Consider the following 19,763-nt stretch of genomic DNA (forward strand, 5'->3'; position numbering starts at 1 on the left):
TTGATACAGAAAATGTATTAGAGTTCAGCACTTTCAGAATAAAAACACACAACAAAATATGATTGAAGAAAATGACCACAACATAATGAATATCTCCAATATGAATATCTCACAGCTAACACAATATTCAATGGTGAAACACTGAAAGGTTTTTGTCTAAGATCAGAAACAAGACAAGGATGCTCACTCTTGCCAGTTCTATTCCATCTACTATGAAAATTCCCAAAGAGAGAAATTAGGCAGTACCAAGAAATAAAATATATCCAAACTGGAAAAGAATTAAACTTTTTCTGTTCAGAGATGACATAATATATGAAGAAAACCCTTAAAAAATGCATTGGCATTTGGTGGAGATTTCTTTGATTCTGTAGATCACTTTGCATAGAATAGTCACTTTAACTTTTTTTTTTTTTTGAGCAACAGAAAACTCCATTCTAAAATTCTTTAGGAATCTTTGAAAACAGAGTAGCCAAAATAGTCTTGAAAAAGAACAAAGTTGAAGGCCTCATACTTCCTAATTCTAAAACATATTACAGAGTTACAGTAATCAAAAGAGTATATTATTTGCTTAAAACAGATGTGCATGTGTATGTGTGTGTAGATATTATACATACAGGGAGAGACCAATGTGGCAAAATTAAGAGCCCAGAAATAAACACACGTATACATGTTAATGTGATTTCATGTTACTTGTTTTTACCACAATTTAAAAAAAATCAAAATTGCCCTCCAGATGGTAGGAAAGATTGGTAAAGTACAAATTAAAAATGTATTTAACTCCTCAAAATTGTTTTTAAAGTATACATTTAGGCTAAGAGTCGGAGACGCTATCCGCTTCCATCCGTCGCGTAGACCCTGCCGGAGCCGCTGCCGCTATGGATGATCGGGAGGATCTGGTGTACCAGGCGAAGCTGGCTGAGCAGGCTGAGCGATAGGACGAAATGGTGGAGTCAATGAAGAAAGTAGCAGGGATGGATGTGGAGTTGACAGTTGAAGAAAGAAACCTCCTATCTGTTGCATATAAAAGAGTGATTGGAGCTAGAAGAGCTTCCTGGAGAATAATCAGCAGCATTGAACAGAAAGAAGAAAACAAGGGAGGAGAAGACAAACTGAAAATGATTCGGGAACATTGGCAAATGGTTGAGACTGAGCAAAAGTTAATCTGTTGTGACATTCTGGATGTACTGGACAACAACCTCATTCCAGCAGCTAACACTGGCGAGTCCAAGGTTTTCTATTATAAAATGAAAGCGGACTACCACAGGTATCTGGCTGAATTTGCCACAGGGAATGACAGGAAGGAGGCTGCGGAGAACAGCCTAGTGGCTTATAAAGCTGTCAGTGATACTGCAATGACAGAACTTCCACCAACACATCCCATTCGCTTAGGTCTTGCTCTCAATTTTTCTGTATTCTACTACGAAATTCTTAATTCCCCTGACCGTGCCTGCAGGTTGGCAAAAGCAGCTTTTGATGATGCAATTGCAGAACTGGACACGCTGAGTGAAGAAAGCTATAAGGACTCTACACTTATCATGCAGTTGTTACGTGATAATCTGACACTATGGACTTCAGACATGCAGGGTGATGGTGAAGAGCAGAATAAAGAAGCGCTGCAGGATGTGGAAGATGAAAATCAGTGAGACATAAAAGCCAACAAGAGAAAGCATCTCTGACCACCCTAGACCTTCCCATCCCACCCCTCTTGGAAATTCCCCCATTGTCACTGAGAACCACTAAATCTGACTTTTACATTTGGTCTCAGAATTTAGGTTCCTGCCTTGTTGGTTTTTTTTTTTTTTTTCAAAACAGTTTTCAAAAGTTCTTAAAGGCAAGAGTGAATTTCTGTGGATTTTACTGGTCCCAGCTTTTAGGTTCTTTAAGAACACTATCGGGACTGCATAGAGGCTTTTTCAGCATTACTGTATTGTCTCCTGGCAGATGTGGCAAGATCACCATTAGAAATGGAAATTACATTTGAAAGCCATTAGAATTTTACATGATGCAAGCATCTAAGAGAAAGGTCAATCACACTATATTGGTATATGTGGTATCATTTTCCCTTTTTCTAATTGTTTAAATTGAATTTTATACCAATGTTTAAACTTAATTGGATGTTAGCTTGAGGTGGTAAAAGGTTTTTTGGAGAGTTTGTTGTAATGGTTTTGCTGTAAAAAAGTGTTTCAAACTCTGCTGAAATGTTGCTGAAAAGCATGGTGTTGGTAACAGTTCAACAATCCCTGGCTGCTCATTCTTGCCTACTTTTACTCTTCCTCTCAAGCAGGTTAGCATTGAAGGTGGTATGGAAAAGCCTGCATGCGTGTTCAATTCTTTATTTCTTTTCCTCCCCTCTCCCCCTGGGCCCCGCCCCTCCCCCTCCTTCGCTGGCTCAACCTCTTTTGTTCAGTATGTGTAACTTGAAGCTAATTTGTACTACTAGATATCTGACTGGAGCCACAGATACAGAATCTGTATTGTTCTTACTGAAACACAGCATGGATTAACATTAAACTTAAATAAAACAAACCTAAATTAAAAATGCCAAAAAAATTATACATTTACCATTCATAGTGCCAGATACATATAAAACCATATTTTTAAAATATGAAACACAACTAACTCTTGAAGTAAATCTGCTAATAGAAACATTTTCTTGTAACTAATAACCAGATGCCTTGAATTAAATATCATGCAATGCCCATATGTTTTGCATCAAATATAACTATTTTTATATATTTCTGAATCAACATTTCTCTTTTAAAAATTCTAGAAGAGATTTTACATCAGAATTATCATAATTATCTCTATCTCAGTAAACAGAAATATATGCCATATCCTCACATTAATGTTCCCATTTTTAAAACTGAATAAGAATATATGTTAACCAGCATCTGGATGAAGCACTCTATCCTACATTTCAAGTTCTGGTATTTCCCATTTTACTTGTATATTTTCCCTATACTCTTCTCTTCAGTACTGCTATCTTCTCATGCGGCTATTTTACCTTCATCTTTCATTCTTTCAGGATTTCACCCATGAGCAATTAAAAGCTCATCCTTCAAATGGATAACGACTCCCATAAATACAAGCACACACAATTACATACAGTCTGTACATCTCTCTTTAGTTGTTAACTCAAATAATGATATCCTTCCCTTTAAGGCTTCAGAAGCACCTCAAAAACTCTCATATTTAATTCTTTAGGGAATAGAGTCCATCATGTCCTTCTTTTGTTAAATATGTAGATTATAAACAACACCTGAACTACACTTTAGTAACCTCAAAATAAAGCTGTAAATAATCACTTAATTGTTCCATTTAAATTTGTTATATAAAATGGACTCCTATCAAATATAATCATTAAATGTCTTCATATTTCAAATGATTATTCTAAATATACGAAGGAGAACAAAATTTGCCAACCCAAAATGTTTCTATGGCATAGAGAATATTTTGAGCTTGTTATTTTCAAGAAACAGTAGACACAGGAAAACTCTCAGAGTATAAGTTATTCTGTGTAAGGAACAACTACATTTATAAAGAAAATCTCTATTTGTAGATATCCCTTATGAATATAGAAACATCTCCCTCTCTCTACTTAATCCTAAAGGCAGTCAAGCCTGAATATTCATTGAAAGAACTGTTACTGAAGTTCTAATACTCTGGCCACCTGATATGAAGAACCAACTATTTGGAAACGATTGTGATGGAGGAAGAGAATGAAGGCAAAGGAGAATGGGGTGACAGGATGAGATGATTAGATTGCATTATCAACTCAATGGCCACAAATTTGAGCAAACTCCAGGAGACAGTGAAGGACAGTGGAGTTTGGCGTGCTACAATCTATGGGGTCACAAAAAGTCAGACATGACTTAGGGACTGAACAACAGTAATCTTCTCTAAACCAGAAAGAGAAGAATCACTAAAACTCTAGACACTCTAATCAATGGAGAAGGCATGTACTTAAATCAGCATGATAAGCATACACTGTTTACTGTGCTTTTCATTTACTCATGTACCTGGCTCTCACCAACTCAAAATTGAGGTATAATGGAAGTATAAAGATCTTCATGACCCAGATAATCACAATGGTATGATCACTCAACTAGAGCCAGACATCCTGGAATGTGAAGTCAAGTGGGCCTTAGGAAGCATCACTATGAACAAAGATAGTGGAGGTGCTGGAATTCCAGTTGAGCTATTTCAAATCTTAAAAGATGATGCTGCACTCAATATGCCAGCAGATTTGGAAAACTCGGCAGTGGCCACAGGACTGGAAAGGGTCAGTTTTCATTCCTATCCAAAAGAAAGGCAATTGCACTCATCTCACATGCTAGTAAAGTAATGCTCAAAATTCTTCAAGCCAGGCTTCAACAGTACGTGAACTGTGAAATTTCAGAGGTTCAAGCTGGATTTAGAAAAGGCAGAGGAACTAGAGATCAAATTGCCAAGATCTGTTGGATCATTGAAAAAGCAAAAGAGTTCCAGAAAATCATCTACTTCTGCTTTATTGACTATGCCAAAGCGTTTGACTGTGAATCAGAAAAAAAACTGTGGAAACTTCCTAAAGAGATGGGAATGCCAGACCACCTGACCTGCTTCTTGAGAAATCTGTATGCAGATCAGGAAGCAACAGTTAGAACTGGACATAGAACAGACTGGTTCCAAATTGGGAAAGGAGTACATCAAGGCTGTATATTGTCACACTGCTTATTTAACTTATATGCAGAGCACATCATGAGAAATGCTGGGCTGGATGAAGCACAAGCTGGAATCAAGATTGCCACAAGAAATATCAATAACCTCAGATATGCAGATGACACCACCCTTATGGCAGAAAGGGAAGAACTAAACAGCCTCTTGATGAAAGGGAAAGAGGAGAGTGAAAAAGTTGACTTGGAAATCAACATTCAGAAAACTAAGATCATGGCATCTGGTCCCATCACTTCATGGCAAATACATGGGGAAACTGTGGAGACAGTGGCTGACTTTATTTTTTGGGAGGAGGGATTCCAAAATCACTGCGATAGGGACTGCAGCCATAAAATTAAAAGATACCTGCTCCTTTGAAGGAAAGTTATGACCAACCTAGACAGCATATTAAAAAGAAGAGATGTTACTTTGCAAATGAAGGTCCATCTAGTCAAATCTATGATTTTTCCAGTGGTCATGTGTGGATGTGAGACTTGTACTACAAAGAAAGCTGAGTGCCAAAGAATTGATGCTTTTGAACTGTGGTGTTGAAGAAGACTCTTGGGAGTCCCTTGAACTGCAAGGAGATCCAACCAATCCATCCTGAAGGAAGTCAGTCCTGAATATACATTGGAAGGACTGATGCTGAAGCTGAAACTCCAGTACTTTGGCCAACTGATGCAAAGAACTGACTCATTTGAAAAGACCCTGTTGCTGGGAAAAATTGAAGGTGGGAGAAGGGGATGACAGAGGATGAGATGGTTAGATGGCCTCACCGACTTAATGGACATGAGTTTGAGTAAACTGTGGGAGTTGGTGATGGACAGAGAGGCCTGGCATGCTGCAGTTCATGGGGTCACACAGAGTTGGACATGACTGAGTGACTGAACTGAACTCAACTGACATAGAATATTTTATTAGTTTCAGGTGTACAATATAACTCAGTACTTGTATATATTGTAAAATTATCACCACAAGAAATCTAGTTAACCTCTATCACCATAAATAGTTACAGAATTTTGGTCTTTTTCAACATCTCTCTCTTTAATTTGAGGTGGTAGTTAGGGGATTGCTTGGATCTTTTCAGGAAGTTATTCACTTTTTCTGTGTATTCACCATGTATACAGAAGTTATACAACTTATTGAATCTTTGTTTATTTTTCTCCTATTCATCCATGTTTTTATTACAGGGGCCCTCCCAAGAACTTTAAGAGTAAAAATCATTTTGCCTCTCTAACAGCTTGACAACCCACAATGGGACCATTAGAGACACCATATTCAATTTGGAGCCTGCAGAAAGGATTCTGAAAAACTGGCAGAAGCCAACAAAGGGTAAGACTTCTTATCCAAGTTAGTTCTACTAGATTCCTCTCTGTAATGACAGATAAGTTGGGAATGTAAAAATTTCTTGTTCCTTCCTTTCTAAATTGAGGTTCTTAGAAGAAAATATTTGTGTAAAGTTATTTCTTGTGTATAGCAACTCTGGTAAAAATTTTGCTGTAAGAATTCTTGTTTTCTATTGATCCCTTTCCTAGAGATGGTCACTATTTTCATTTGTCTTCTGTGTCATCTGTCATAAAAAGAAAAGAAAAAGTAAAAGAAAGTGTTAGTTGATCAGTCGTGTCTGAATCTTTGCGATCCCATGGAATGTAGCAAGCTAGGCTCCTCTGCCCATGGGATACTCTAGACAAGAATACTGGAAGGGGTAGCCATTTCCTTCTCTAGGGAATCTTCCTGACTAAAGGATCAAACCCAGGTTGCCCACATTGCAGGCAGATTCTTTACTATCTGAGCCATGCATGATGAGGTTTTCCTTTCATCAAATTCCATGTCTTGAGAGCTTGGCTCTGTGACCACTGAGAATCATCTCTCTGGCTTCTGCTAGCCACACGACGTGCAAGTGTTTGCTCATAAGTGGCAGCCAGCTGAACACGCTGTGCGCTGAAGACAATGAAGTAACAAGCAACATTCTCTTTGTCCAACTGTGCCATCTCCCAGGGGAATTTGTATCAAGGGGTCACAGTCCATAAGCAGCCTTTTTTGTCTTAGACTTCATTGTTCCATTAGTGATGACAAAGTCCCATTCCAACAGTGCCTGCCTGGTGTCATACATGACTGGGTCTTAACTGGCGGCATTTCACATTCTTGTAGGAAACCAAAGACACTGCTTTTTTGTTTGTTTTTTAACTAACATCATACTTACATCCTGTGACAACAAAGGTCTTTGCTTTCATAGGTTAAAACTGGGAATGAAATTTCTAGATCTCATAGAGTTGTATGTATTATATCTTCCTTAAGGATGCCTCTTGCATACATGTTTAAGTCATTAAAAGGCTTATTCTTTAAGTGATCACTGAGACAAAATACACCATTGAAGATCCTACTTGCCAATAGCCATATAGGCTCTGAATCGGGAAAAATTCCACTTTTTAAAAAATTTTAGAGTTCTCATTCTAAACAACTTTCTTATGAGCACCCATGGGAAGACCAAATTGAAAAAAGAATACAAAAGAGTTTAGTGGCTATCCTTAGGGACTGCTTTAAAAGAAATTACAAAGCCCTTTGCCTCCACTTTAGGAAGATCCTACCTAATGTAGAGAGAAGTTATAAAGATCAGTGGACATCAAAAATTCTACTCACAGGGACCCTGACTTGCTGTTTAGAGATGTTCTCACCCACGATTATACTGTATTGATCAGACAAGCCAGGTGCCCTGGGGAAAATCTCCCTGAAAGAGGAAAGAGATGACCAGAATTTCTCCCAGACTCTATTAAATGATCAGGAAATGGATCAGTTGGATGACGATGTTCAGGAGCTAATGGAAGCAATAGCAGAGGCTTTTCTCCCAAAGGTGAATTTGTCAAAGTTTGAATTGTACAGTCAGAGAACATTTATAGCACTTTTACAGACTTTACAAAGGCATGCTGCATTAAACCCTATAGCATAGGAATCTTTAGATTCCCATCTTATTTTGATGTCATCTCCTGATATAAAAAGGCAAATTGAAGAAAATAGAGTTGGATGGGCAGATATGCTCCTTGATATCAATCAGACTGCAATCCAGTTCTTTCAGAAATTAAAAGCAATTGTCTTCATTTTTGCAAATCAAGTTTTTAGAAGAACAGAAATTTAGTGAAAAAAAAGTGAAGTCACTCAATCATGTCTGACTCTTTGTGACCCTATGGACTGTAGCCTACCAGGCTCCTCCTTCCATGGGATTTCCCAGGCAAGAATACTGGAGTGGGTTGCCATTTTCTTTTCCAGGAGATCTTCCCGACCCAGGGACTGAACCCAGGTCTCCTCATTGTAGGCATACTTCAATTTAAAATCTTTTTCAACTAAAACAATATCCTATGTTTCATGTTGACTTTATTAGTCTTTGATTACTATGTCAAAATATAAGCTGAGATTTATTAAACACTTTAAAACATTATTTGAGAAAAATGATTAAAATTGGAAGCAAACAATATAGAAGGCAGAAAGGCACTCCAAGTTGTTCAAAATAAGACTTTATGTATAAATAAGGAAATTACACTAGATAAAATGTATGCTTATTCTGAAGTTACTTTCTGGTAGTTGATGGCAGGAGTGTATCATGCTACCTAGTGCTGATCAGACAATTCCCAGTTGATTTAAGATTTCACTTTTGAAAGGAACAAAAGTGTATTTGAGTCTTCAATTTGTGACATGGGTCTTAGCATAAGCAAGTTCATTTGAACCTACTGTTTTAACAACTTAAGAAAATCATATACTCTCAATATTACAAGACCTAAGTTCTACTCACAACCATGCAACATATTTGTATTTGCTTTGATTGTTATTTTTATGAAATAGATATTATTCATAATGATTTTTGATACTATTTAGTCAAGATTCCAAAATGTTTTGATATTTGACAAGTTTTCAATGAATAAAGTCTAAATAGTCTTAAAACTAGAACCGACTTTGAGATTGACTTCCCTGGTGGCTCAGTGGTAAAGAATCTGCCTGCAAATGCAGGAGGTGTGGGCTGGGAAGATCCCCTAGAGAAGGGAATGGCAATCCACCCCAGTATTCTTGCCTGGAAATTTCCACGGACAGAGGAATCTGGCAGGCTATAGTCCATGGGGTCACATAGAGTCAGACATGACTTGGCAACTAAACAACAATAAAAATATTAGAGCTCTGCTGTAACATTTCAGAAGAATGTTCTTTCTTCTCATAAAAAGAGGCAATACATTAATTATGTCTATTTGATGTGATAAATTACATGAGAAATATTGTCAAATAGAAAGTGATGCTCAACTTTTTAGGTTATATTTGTATGTGTGTGTGTATTAGTTTCTCAGTCATGTCTGACTCTTTGTGGTCCCATGGACTATAGCCCTCAGGTTCTTCTGTCCATGGAATTCTCCAGGCAAGAATACTGAAATGGATAGCCACCCCCCCACTCCAGGGGATCTTCCCAACTCAGGGTCTGAAACTGGGTCTCCTACACTGCAGGCAGATTCTTTACACTTTGAGCCACCAAAACATGGATATAGGTAATTAATTTAGAAGTTTTATAAAATTCAATTGTAATTTTACTTATCCTAACATATTTGTCATAGAAATAACCAAATTACCTTTTCAACTGCTTTATCATGAACTCTTATCAGTTCTTTAAGCTTGGCCTTTTAAAAGTGCTTGTCATTTAAAGAAAGCTACTGTTTTACTTTGTTGCTTTTGCAAAATTTCTTCATCTTCAAAGAATTTGACAAACAAGACTGACAAGAAGAGGTTTCTGATAACTTTCATATTTTATTTTTGGACTGGGTAAGAATTTACAGAGCTCTAATATAGAAACTGATGCTTTTATAAAACTAACAAAATATCAAAATAAGAATTCCATGGGACTGAGTGAATCAATGATGATCATAATTTTTATGACATTTAATTAAAACATGGCTGGTTTTTCACTGTGTTGCTATTTCAGATTTAAGAAAATCTTTTCTCTTAGGCTATCTATGACTTATAGCAACTTGTTAAAGCATATGTTTGGTTAACAAACAATTACTTTATTTCATATTTCATCATTCCAGCATTCAAAAATTTAGTGGGTATTCTTATTTTCATGGCAAATAATTATTTTTATAAATTCAGTAAAAAAACAAAAACAAAAACAACTGTTCTCCAAGACATAATGGGAAATATTGACTATATTACCAAGGTTTTGACTGGAATGTCCAATTTGAGAATGATGTACACAGAATCTAATATGATAAGACAATCCTAAGAAACTAACGTTGACTTTATGGAGCCAATAAAGTCCCTTGGGGAAAAAGGCACACAGTCTAATACCTTGCTTACAAGATTGCCAACAGCCTTACAAGGTAAAGAAAGTCATGTTCTGGCAGGTGCAGGAAACTTAGAAAATTTTGGGGACTTTGAGAAAAGTGAAATTTATCAAAATTTATAGGTATTGCAGGTGAAGTCTAATAGTGATTTTTGAATTGGTTTCCTAGCTTCATGAGGCTTTTAAAAGTCCAATATGAGATTCCTTATAAAGATTCTAGCAAAGCAAACTTAAAAGAGCTTATAAATCATTATTCTTGCTGCACTTACACAAATAGTCAGGTCAACCTTAATGTAATCAAATTAGTTTTATTATAATTACCTTTGGTAAAAATGAAAGTGATCATAGAGAGAAAAAGTTATGTTTCATTAGCACAACTTTGTGGATAGCAGATTTTAGTGTTATTAATTATCTTTCAAATTTTTAATCTACATGCAAAATGGACTGGATCCTGAGTTCTAGTTTCCTCCAATATCTAGCTACAACTCTCCACGGTAATGTTTCAACTTAAAACTACCCTTATAACCTAGAATCACAGAGAACAAAATTTCCCTTTTGAGAAGGCCCTGCAAAATGAACATGAACGACTTAATATGCACTTCACAGAAATCACAGCACCTTTGTGGACAACCTTTCTGCTTGTTGCTGTGTGGGCCACTCAAAAAAGTCACCAGAGACATTCAAATTGCAAACCAGAAAAATAAATCTGTCAGATTGCCACTTACTCCATTTGAAGATGTCATCAAGTAAGACATCTGGCTTCCCTCAGAACTCAGAAACTGGGGTTATAATTTGCTCCAACCATTAACCTTTGTTATTCTTTTGTTTTCAAAGAAATGTCTCTTATTAAGCACCTGATTGTGGACTTTTCAAGAAGGCACAGGAATAGGAGGATGTGGAGTTTCTCTCTCCCCACAAACACATCCAGAGTACATCTATAAATAGAACAATTCTACAGGGCACCCACTGAACACTAGAAGAGGACCTCGGACACCTAGAAGGACAAGAAAGATCCCCACAGAACTGGGTAAGACCAAAGTGGGGGGTGGGGGGGGAGAAGGAAAAAGAGGAGAGGAAGTTGGATGGGACATACATCCCTGGGGAGGAACTGAAGGTGAGGATGGGCTCCTGCATCTGCGGAAGCCCCCTCACCAGCAAGGAGATCAGTGGGGACAGAGGATGAGCCTTGGGGACAGGCAGCACAGAATGACACCTACACAGGCGGTTCATGCCACAGCCCCGTGTGCCCCAGCCTGAACCAAGAGTCCATCAGTGCAGATCAGGGCTGGATGCTGGACCGTGGGGGTGGGAACACAGACCCAGGGAGGGGGCAACTGTTGGCTGTGAGGAGACAGCCTGAGGGGATGGAGATGATGAGCTCCACAAGTGGAAATGCTTGTGGAAGAAGCCTGGACCACCAAAGAAGCAAAGTGCCATTACTGAGTGATGTGCAAAGGCCAGGGCTGCCACTGAAGCTTCTTTCCTCAGGCACAGGCTCCTGCCTTCACGGATACTAGGGAGGGCTCCTCCTGGAGCTGTCTCATGTGCCCCTGCCATCACCAACCCCACCCCAGTCTGGGTGACACTTCTCCTGCTCACCACCTAATGGGTTTGTGCTGTCCAACGTACCCAAGAACCATCCCACCTGGGCGCCCCAATCGCAGCCTTGGGCTCTTCTTGCCTGATGGGCTGATGTGCTCTGGCAACCTCTAGAGCAGACTCACTAGGAGGAATACATACAGAGGTGAGGCTACAACAACAGCTGAGCACCAAGGGCCCTGAGACTGATGAAGAAGAGCTGAAAAATCTCCTTGTAGCTGCACAAACCATGGAGTTATACCTCTGCTGACCACTTCCCAAATTCAGTACCTGGGAAACATCTGAAAGGGTAACAAGTGATCCTGCAGCTGGGATGGGTCTGGCTTTAGTAGCTGTAGGCTTTGTGGACATGTGCACATAAGAGCTGAGCCAGGTCAGAGTCTGAACTGTCTCCATAGCTCCCACAGAGGGCCCAGGTGAATAAAACTGAAGTTCTGGGGCCTGAGCTCAGCGGACGAGTGTTGGAGGCCCAGTGAAAACGAAACCTGAAAAGTCAGCATGGCCAACTGCCAGCATACCCAGGGTTAAGGTGGGGTTGAAAGCAGTGCCAACAACAGTGTACTTTGTGAGTCCACACAAACAGCAGAAGGGGACAAACAGAGTATATCCACAGGTGACAGCTGCAGAGAAGGGACACTCAGTGGTTTCTCCCCCAGTGGAAGTGCTTCAATCCTGCCTACCTCAAACCACAGATCAGAAACACAACTAAGAAATAGATCTGGAGGCCTCTACTCCAATTAGCGAGTAGACCCTGCCCCTGACAAGGTGACAACAATCACAGAGCAAAGGGGAAGCCCTGCCCAATATCTAGGGCAGGCTCTTTAAACCCTCGATTAAGGCGATAATGGTACAGCCTCTGGAACAACCTCAGCTACCAGAGGGCAGACACCGGAAGCAAGAAATAATGATCCTGCAGCCTGCAGAAAGATCAACAAGAGAAAATCAACAAATAACATACAAAGTAATCTTTATGAAGTTGCCAGCTGAATTTTCAGCAGAAACTCTGCAGGCCAGAAAGGAATGGCATGATATATTTATGTATTTAAAATGATGAAACTGAAAAACCTACAACTAAGAACAAGACCCATCAAGGCTCTCATTCAAACTTAATAGAAAAATCAAAACATTTACAAGCAAGTAAACCTAAGAGAATTCAGCACCACTAAACTAGCTTTACAAAAAATGATAAAGAAGTTCTTAGGCAGCAAACACAAGAGAAGATAGCAAAAAAGAAACAAATCCACAATAACTAAGAAAATGGCAATAAGAACATACATATGGATAATATAAATATTTAAATGTAAATAGATTAAATGCTCCAACCAAAAGATATGGACTGGCTGAATGGAGACAAAAACAAGACCTGTATATTATATGCTGTCACAAGAGCCCTACTTCAGATCTAGGTACACATACAGACTGAAAGTGAAAGGATGGGAAAAGATACCCCATGCAAACAGAAACTAAAAGAAAGTTGGAGTAGCAATATTTATAACAGACAATACAGACTTTAAAATGAGGACTATTATAAGAGAAAAGGAAGGACACGACATAATGATCAAGGGGTCAGTCCAAGAAAAAGATAAAACAGCAGTAAATACATATTCATGCAACATAGGAACACCCTAACATATAGGGCAAATGCTAACAGCCATAAAATAAGAAATCGACAGTAACAGAATAAAAGTAGGGGGTTAACACCCCTCTTACACAAATGGACAGCTCATCCAGACAGAGAATTAATAAAGAAACACAAGCCTTAAGTGACATTTTAGACCTGATAGACTTAATTGATATTTATTGGAAATTCCATCCAAAGCATCAGAATACACTTTTCTTCTCAAGTGCACATGGGACATTCTCCAGAATGGAGCACATCCATCTTGTGTCACAAATCAAGCCAAAGTAAATTTAAGAAAATTGAAATCATATGCAGCATCTTTTCCAACCACAACACTATGAAATTAGAAATCAATTATTACAGGAAAAATTGTAAGAAATAAACACATGGATGCTAAACAATATGTTACTAAATAAATAGCGGATCACTGAAGAAATCAAGGAAGAAAGCAAAAAAATACCTAGAGACAAAGGACAACAAAAACACAATGATCCAAGACCTATTGTGTTAGTTACTCAGTCATTTCCAACTCTTGTGACCCCATAGACTAGCCTACTGGTCTACCAAGCCTGTCCATGGGATTCTCCAGACAAGAATACTAGAGTGGGTTTGCCATTTCCTTCTCCAGGGGATCTTCCTGACCCAGGAATTGAACCCAGGTCTCCTGCATTGCAGGTAGATTCTTTACCAACTGAGCTATAAGGGAAGCCCCAAAACCATGGGATGTAACAAAAGCATTCAAAGAGGGAAGTTTATGGCAATACAATCTTATCTTAAGAAACAAGAAAAATTCCAAATAACCTAATGTTACACCTAAAGCAACTAGAGAAAGAAAAAACAAAACCCAAAAGTTATTAAAGGGAAAGAAATCATAAAGATCAGAGCAGAAACAAATAGAGACAAAGAAAATAAAAGCAAAGATCAATGAAACTAAAAGCTGGTTCTTTGTGAGGATAATGATAAACTTTTAGCCAGACTCATCAGGAAAAAAGGGAGAGGGCTCAAAGCAATAAAATGAGAAATGAAAAAGGAGAAGTTAGAAGAAACACTTCTGAAATACAAAGGATCATAAAAGACTACTACAAACAACTATTCACCAATAAAATGGACAGCATCAAGAAAATATGAAAATAGAGTAAGTTAGAAAAATATGATCTTCCAACTCTGAATCAGGAAGAAATATAAAATATGAACACACCAATTACAAATTCTAAAATTAAAACTGTGATTAAAAATCTTGAAAAGCAGAGACATTACTTTGCCAACAAAGGTCTGTTTAGTCATGGCTATGGTTTTTCCAGTGGTCATGTATGGATGTGAGAGGTGGACTGTGAAGAAAGCTCAGCACCAAAGAATTGATGCCTTTGAACCGTGGTGTTGGAGAAGACTCTTGAGAGTCCCTTGGACTGCAAGGAGATCCAACTAGTCCATTCTAAAGGAGATCAGCCCTGGGTGTTCTTTGGAAGGAATGATGCTAAAGCTGAAACTCCAGTATTTTGGCCACCTCATGTGAAAAGCTGACTCATTGGAAAAGACCCTGATGCTGGGAGGGATTGGGGGCAGGAGGAGAAGGGGATGACAGAGGATGAGATGGCTGGATGGCATCACCGACTCGATGGATGTGAGTTTGAGTGAACTCTGGGAGTTGGTGATGGACAGGGAGGCCTGGCGTGACGCTATTCATGGGGTCGCAAAGAGTCAGACACAACTGAGTGACTGAACTGAACTGAACTGAACACCTAACCTTCTGAAACTCTTCCCAAAAAGTCTAGAGAAAGAAACACTCCCAGGCTCACACTAGGAAGCCACTATCACATTGATATCAAAAGCAGACAAAGATATCACACACACAGAAAATTACAGACAAATAACACCAATGACCATAGATGGCAATATGCTCAACAAAATATTAGCAAAACAATTTCAACAAAACATTAAAAGGATCATGGTGGTGGTGGCTTAGTTATTCAGTCCTGTCTGATTCTTTGCGACTCCATGGACTGTAGCCCAGCAGGCTCTTCTGTCCATGGGATTTTCCAGGCAAGAATACTGCAGTGGGTTGCCATTTCCTTCTCCAGGGGATCTTCCCCATCCAGGGATCAAACCTAGGTTTCCTGCATTGCAGGCAGATTCTTTACCAACTGAGCAACCAGGGAAGCCTAAAAGGATCATATAGCATGATCAATTGTGATTTACCCCACAAAGGCAAGGATATATCAATATCTGCAAATCAGTCAGTTTGATAGATCACATCAACAAATAGGAGAATAAAAAATTAGATCCAAAAAAATATGATCATCTCAATAAATGCAGAAAAAGCTTTTAACAAAATTCAACATCCATTTACGATAAAATCTCTCCAGAATGTGGGCACAGCAGAAATCTACCTCACCATAATAAAAGCCATATGCAACAAACCGACAGCAAACATCAACAGTGAAAAACTATAAGCATTTCCTGTAAGATCAAAACAGGGAGGTACACTCTGGCCACTCTTATACAACATGGTTTTTGAAGTGCCTAGGTGTAGCAATCAGAGAAGAAAAAGAAATAAAAGGAATCCAAATTGGAAAAGAAGAAGTAAACTGTCACTCTTTACAGATGACATGATTATATACATGGAAAAATCCTAAAGATGCTACCAGAAATCTATTAGAGCTCATCAATGAATTTGGTAAACTTGCAGGATACAAATTAATACAGAGAAATCTCTTTTATTCCTACACACTAAAAACAAATGATCAGAAACAGAAATCAAGCAAGCAATCTCATTTACTACTGCATAAAAAAAGAATAAAGTACCTATGAATAAACTCAGTAATGGAGGTAAAAGACTTATGTTCAGAAAACTATAGGATATTAATGAAAGAAATCAAAGATGACACAAACAGATGAAGAGGTATACTGTATTGTGAGAGGGGAAGAATGAATATTGTGAAAATGACTATATAAACCAAAGCAAATTACAGATTCAATGCAATCCCTATCAAATTACCAATGGCAGTTTTCACAGAATTAGATATGGAAGCATAGTTCAGTTCATTCGTTCAGTCTTGTCTGACTCTTTGCAACCCCATGAACTGCAGCATGCCAGGCCTCCTTGTCCATCACCAACTCCCAGAGTTCACCCAAACCCATGTCCATCAAGTCAGTGATGCCATCCAACCATCTCATCCTCTGTCGTCCCCTTCTCATCCTGCCCTCAATTTTCCCCAATATTAGGGTCTTTTCCAATGAGTCAGCTCTTCGCATGAGGTGGCCAAAGTATTGGAGTTTCAGCTTCAGCATCATTCCTTCCAGAGAACACCCAGGGCTGATCTCCTTTAGAATGGACTGGTTGGATCTCCTTGCAGTCCAAGGGATTCTCAAGAGTCGTCTCCAACACCACAGTTAAAAAGCATCAATTCTTCGGCATTCAGCTTTCTTTATAGTCCAACTCTCACATCCATACATGACCACTGGAAAACCCATAGCCTTGACTAAATGGACCTTTGTTGGCAAAGTAATGTCTTTGCTTTTTAATATGTTGTCTAGGTTGGTCATAACTTTCTTCCAAGGAGTAAGCGTCTTTTAATTTCATGGCTGCACTCACTATCTGCAGTGATTTTGGAGCCCAGAAAAATAAAGTCAGCCACTGTTTCCACTGTTTCCCCATCAATTTGCCATGAAGTGATGGGACTAGATGCCATGATCTTTGTTTTCTGAATGTTGAGCTTTAAGCCAACTTTTTCACTCTCCTCTTTCACTTTCATCAAGAGGCTCTTTAGTTCTTCTTCACTTTCTGCCCACAAAATACCCCAAATAGCCAAAGCAATCTTAAGAAAAATGGAGCTGGATGAATCAAGCTCCTTGACTTCAGACTATACCACAAAGCTATAGTCATCAGAATAATATTGTACTGACACAAATACAGAAATATAGCTCAACAGAACAGGACAGAAAGTCTATTGATAAACCCATGTACGTATCGTCACCTAACCTATGAAAAAGCAGGCAACAATATAAACGGAGAAAAGATAGTCTCTTCAATAAGTGATGCTAGGAAAACTGGCCTTCTATATGAAACAAATGAAATGAGAACACTTCCTAACACCTTATTCAACAATAAACTCAAGACAGACTAAGGACCTGAATGTAAGCATGAATATTAACAAACTCTTAGAGGAAAACATAGGCAGAACACTATGTGACATGAATTACATCCAGATATTTTTGTATATATACTTCCTAGAGTAATGAAAATAAAAACAAAAATAAACAAATTGGACCTAATTATACTTACAAGCTTTTGCACAGCAGAGGAAACCACAAACAAAATGAAAAGACAACCCTCCAAATGGGAGAAAATATTTACAAACAAAGCAACTGACAAGGGATTAAACTCCAAACTACAGAAACTGTTCATTAAGCTAAGCATAAAAAAATAAATAAACAGAAAAAATCAAAAAATGGCAGAAGTTACAATTAGACATTTCTCCAAAGATGACATTCAGATGGCTAAAAAAGCACATGAAAAGATGCTCAACATTGTTACTTATTAGAGAAATGTAAATCAATGCTACAATGAGATACCAACTCACAACAGTCAGAATGACCATCATCAAAAAATCTACAAAGAATAAAGGCTTGAGAGGGTGTGAAGGAAAGGGAGCCCTCCTACATTGTCGGTGGGAATGTAAACTGGTACAGCCACTATGGAACATAGCATGTAGGTTCCTTAAAAACTAAAAAACAGAGCTAGCATATGATCCAGCAATCTCACTCTTGAGCATATCAGGAGAAAACCATAATTCAAAAAGACACGTGCACTCCAATGTTCTTTGTAGCACTATATACAATTGCCAGTACATGGAAATAACCTAAATGTCCATCAACAAGAAGTGCCACACATAAAAATGCAGTAGTACTCAGCCATTAAAACAAATGAGATTTGCATTAACATGGATGGACCTAGAGACCGTCAAACTGAATGAAATAAGCCAGGCAGAGAAATATAAATATTATATGATATCACTTATATGTCGAATCTAAAAAACAGGTGTAAGTTCTGGCAGCTCTATGGTGGGTTAATGGTGACCTCCTCCAAGAGGGCTTATGCGATACCCAGGTCTACTGCACCCAGAGCTCCTGCCCCTGCAGCAGTACACTGCTGACCTGTACCTCCTCAGGAGTCCCCAAACAAAGCAATGCTTAAAATTCTCCAAGCCAGCCTTCAGTGGTACGTGAACCATGAAATTCCATATGTTCAAGCTAGATTTGGAAAAGGCAGAAGAACTAGAGATCAAACTGCCAACATCCGTTGGATCATTGAAAAAGCAAGACAGTTCCAGAAAAACAACTACTTCTGCTTTATTGACTACACCAAAGCCTTTGACTGTGTGGATCACAACAAACTGTGGAAAATTCTGAATGAGATGGGAATACCAGACCACCTGACTTGCCTCCTGAGAAATCTGTATGCAGGTCAAGAAGCAACAGTTAGAACTGGACATGGGAAAGCAGACTGGTTTCAAATCGGGAAAGGAGTACATCAAGGCTGTATACTGTCACCTTGCATATTTAACTTATATGCAGAGTACATCATGAGAAATGCTGGGCTGGATGAAGCACAAGCTGGAATCAAGATTTCTGAGAGAAATACAGCAACTTCAGATATACAGATGACACCATCTTTATGGCAGAAAGCAAAGAAGAACTAGAGTCTCTTGATGAAAGTGAAACAGTAGAGTGAAAAAGCTAGCTTAAAAGTCAACATTCAGAAAACTAAGACCATGGCATCTGATCCCATCACTTCATGACAAATAGATGGGAAAACAATGGAAATAGTGAGAGACTTTCTTTTTTGGGCTCCAAAGTCACTGCAGATGGTGACTGCTGCCATGAAATTAAAAGATGATTACTCCTTAGAAGGAAAGTTATTACCAACCTAGACAGCATATTAAAAAGCAGAGACATTACATTGCCACCAAAGGTCTGTCTAGTCAAAGCTATGGTTTTTCCAGTAGTCATGTATGCATGTGAGAGTTGGACTGTAAAGAAAGCTGAGCTTCAAAGAATTGATGCTTTTGAACTGTGGCATTGGAGAAGACTCTTGAGAGTCTCTTGGACTGAAAGGAGATCCAACCAGTTCATCCTAAAGGAAATCAATCCTGAATATTCATTGAGAGGACTGATACTGAAGCTAAAACTTCAGCTGGCCACTTGATGCAAAGAAGTGAAGCACTAGAAAAGACCCTGATGTTGGGAAAGATTGAAGGCAGTAAGAGAAGGGGACAACAGAGGATGAGATGGTTGGATGGCATCACCGACTCAATGGACTTGAGTTTGAGTAAGCTCCAGGAGTTGGTGATGGACAGAAAAACCTGGTGTGCTGCAGTCCATGGGGTCACAAAGAGTCGACACGACTGAGCAACTGAACTGAACTGAAAAAAAAAAAGGTACAAATGAACTTATCTACAAAACAAAAATACACTTGCAGATGTAGAAAACAAACTTATAGTTACCAGGGGGTAGATAAGGGAAGGGATAACTTGGAAG

The 19,763-nt window shown here is 38.6% G+C and overlaps 1 pseudogene; it reads left to right on the top strand.

Moving 5' to 3' along the window:
* The first annotated feature begins 406 nt into the window (after positions 1–406).
* LOC138442290 (14-3-3 protein epsilon pseudogene) lies at positions 407–2,350 on the top strand (annotated as a pseudogene).
* The last annotated feature ends 17,413 nt before the right edge of the window (positions 2,351–19,763 follow it).

This window comes from Ovis canadensis, chromosome 6 (genome assembly GCF_042477335.2).
Source record: "Ovis canadensis isolate MfBH-ARS-UI-01 breed Bighorn chromosome 6, ARS-UI_OviCan_v2, whole genome shotgun sequence".
Taxonomy (NCBI): Eukaryota; Metazoa; Chordata; class Mammalia; order Artiodactyla; family Bovidae; genus Ovis; species Ovis canadensis.